General features: G+C 37.2%; 1 protein-coding gene across 1 annotated transcript in view; it reads right to left on the reverse strand.

Annotated features, from left to right (window-relative positions):
* Window positions 1-2224, reverse strand: part of LOC9298814 (putative nuclease HARBI1) — a 4363-nt gene extending 2139 nt beyond the window's left edge. Inside the window, exons 1-3 of the mRNA XM_021016723.1 lie at window positions 2116-2224; window positions 1775-2038; window positions 1434-1498 (exon numbers count right to left, since the gene is read on the reverse strand). The gene's annotated coding sequence lies outside the window, so the exon portion shown is untranslated. The remainder of the gene's footprint in view (window positions 1-1433; window positions 1499-1774; window positions 2039-2115) is intronic.
* Between the last annotated feature and the right edge of the window lie 915 nt (window positions 2225-3139).

A 3139-nucleotide genomic window follows, 5' to 3' on the forward strand; every position in this document is an offset into this window, starting at 1 on the left:
CAGACATCTTTTGGAGTTTTTCCCTCTGAGCCATATCCTTCTCTTTCTTCTCCCAGATGTTATCATCAGTCGCAAAAGCTGGTCCAACCTTGCCTTTCCCTTTGTTCCTCTTGGCTTTCATGGCCTTTATTCCTGGTGGCCTGCTCTCTTCCTCAAAAACATTTGATCCAGCAGATGGTGGAGCATCATCGGCTTTTCTTTTGTTAGAGCTGGTTGTCTTTGGAGTAGGGTTCATAGGCTCCAAGTTCAACCATTTTGGTTCGTAGCGCAGCGCATTCCATGCATACTCTAAACTGAACTTCTTCTTGTACAGCTTATAGTAGAGTTGGTGAGCATTGTTGATAATGTCCAAATCATTCATGCCACTAGCTTTCTCACTAAATGCTTCAGCATAAAATCCACAGAACCTGGCCACCATCTTTTGGATTTTTTGCCATCTTTGCCTACAGTGGTCAGGGAGCCTTGGCTCAGCCCCATTTAGTACATGAGTACTAGAAGCATAATACTCTCCTATGCGCTTCCAAAAGGCCCCTGACCTTTGGTCATTCCCAATTATCACATCCTTTGATGTGTATAACCAACCGCTTATAAGAACAAGATCATCCTGGCTGGTCCAAATCCTTCTCTCCCTTGGTGTCTTTTCTGGTTGACTTGCAGCTTGAACTGGTGGTGAGCTCGGTTGTGAACTAAAAGAAGGGATTTGAGAGAAGGAAATGTTTGCATTGGAAGAAAATTTGCCGTAAGGGAAGTTTTGGAGACTATAGTATGGTTGAGATTGACACTGGTTATTTGGATGGTCATTTGAATCCATATCCGACAGCTTAATAGAAGGAAGAGAAGTAAAAGCTTAGGTAAAAGGAGAGATTCAAAGAGGAGATATGATAGAAGAAAAGAGAATAGGAGAGAATGAATTTAACATACCTCTGGTTTAATAGAGGTAAGTTAAACTAGTTATTAGTCTTAAAGTATCATTACCTAACACAATCAAATCAGGTATAAAGACACTTTCAAACCAAAAAAGCTTTAAAGTAGCAAACTCATAACTAGAGCTAACCTTGAACTACCAAGGTCAGATCAGTATTTATTATAACTTTCCACAACTAGAAAGTTAAACAGACATTACTAGTCTGTTTACAACCAAGAAAGCTCATTCATCACATCCAAAGTAACCAGCCACCATTTCAATCATCAAATAACAAGTAAAGGAAAAGTTCAGTAAATTTGAATGTTATCCTCCCAAGTAACACACACTTTCGTTAACTTCAAAGAGGAATAGGTTTCACCACTTATTAACAAAGCACTACTCAACTATCTGAAAACAAGAGACATACAACATACATACTCCAGTTTACTCAATCATCAGAAAACAAGAACAAGAACTCTAAACTAGAAACTTCAGCAGCTAATCACAACTATATTGAGTAGGGAATTACCTTATAGTTGGCAGGAAATGGTTGTTGGTGTTGCTACTCCGATTTAAACTTCAGAGCTACCTCACCTACATGTCTCACAACCAAAACAAACACTTTTGGTCAGTTTAATCAAGCAAAAAAGACACGATACACATAAAAAAACTATAACTCTCACAGTTTAACTCGAATGTCATTGTTATTTGTAAACCTAATTTTCTTCTAATGAGAACAACAAGCAACAAAACCCATATACTAAACCCAAACCTAAACCTACATCGACTTCTAAAACAAAATCCTCTAAATCTCAGACTTTCGGATGAAACGATGAAACGATAAATCTCAGACTTTCGGAGAACACGTACCTACGGCTTTGGGAGAAAGAGGAAACGATGAAACACCAGATGGGTGAGGCGAAATCAATCGGAGAAGTCGGATGTGGCCTCGAGATCGTCGGAGATCTTTGTCGCCCTAGAGATGGTGTATCAGCAAAAAGAAGAGGAAAATAAAAGGAATAACGAGAAGGGATAGCAGAGAACGAAGCAAAGATCGATTAGGCTCCGATTTTACCGGAAATCGGTGCGAAATCGGCCAACTATCGACGACGGCAACAATCGCCGCGAGAGAGGCTGGAGAGAAACAGAACCCTAGTGTTGAAACGATTTTGCCCCAAATGAAAAAATATTTTCGATATCAAAATTCTTACCCAATCCGCGCATGCCACGTCACAGCGAGAGCGGGCCAAGAACTGATCCAGCCCAAGACCACTTCGCCCGATCTTAGCCTTCAAAACCCAAATTCTAGTCATTTTAAAATCTAAGAACATGCTCTCAGATACAGCGATAATTATGGTCTAATGTATGCTAGTTTCTTCCTTTTTTTTTCGGTCAAAAGTTGATGTATTCAACTTATTGTGTCATAGAAATCTTAGATCATCTTTTTTTATGATATGATATAGTCATGAATAGAGCACCGACATGATATGGTCATCATTGATTTAGTAAAATCTATATAGATGATGAAAGTAAAGCATGAAGCAATCAGTATCCGATCACAATATTATATGGCACTGTCTAACGATCATAATTAAGACGCAAAGATAAGTCAATATCGTTGCCCCCACAATGTTGTTATCAGAAATATAAAAAATGGATTAATTGATTTGAATTATTGGTTTGGAAAACCCTTTACCTCAAAACCAAAATTATTGGTTGGTGCTTCTTTGTTTTTCCTTTTTCTCTTTGATAGGTGCTAATGACCCACCTCGCACACAGGGGCGGACGTAGGTAGAGGAGAGGTGGGGCACGTGCCCCATACTCATTTCTCAATTTTTTTTTTTTTTTTTTTTTGTTTCATTTGCTCAACTAATATATGTATTAAAGCTAATAAATTTTTCAAAATTTATTAGGTTATGTCTCATGTACAAATAATTTCTGAAAATTTATCAAATTCATTAAGGTTGTGTCTAAGTTTGTGCTTTTGGGTTTTGGATCGGATATGGATAATTTGGATAGGAGAGTTTATTATCCGTTGAGGTTTTATGACTATGCGGTTCGGATATATGTTGGACTCGGATCGGTCGAAAAAAAAGAAAAAAAGCTAATAATTGTTCAATTATAATAAAAATTGGTTCAATTTTAATAAAATTTGGTTAAACAATTGTACAATTGTGATAAATATAACTAATGATTTTTGGATATCTAGGTTATTTAGATATTTCTTTTTAATTT

Source organism: Arabidopsis lyrata (genome assembly GCF_000004255.2).
Source record: "Arabidopsis lyrata subsp. lyrata unplaced genomic scaffold ARALYscaffold_201, whole genome shotgun sequence".
NCBI classification, from domain to species: domain Eukaryota; kingdom Viridiplantae; phylum Streptophyta; class Magnoliopsida; order Brassicales; family Brassicaceae; genus Arabidopsis; species Arabidopsis lyrata.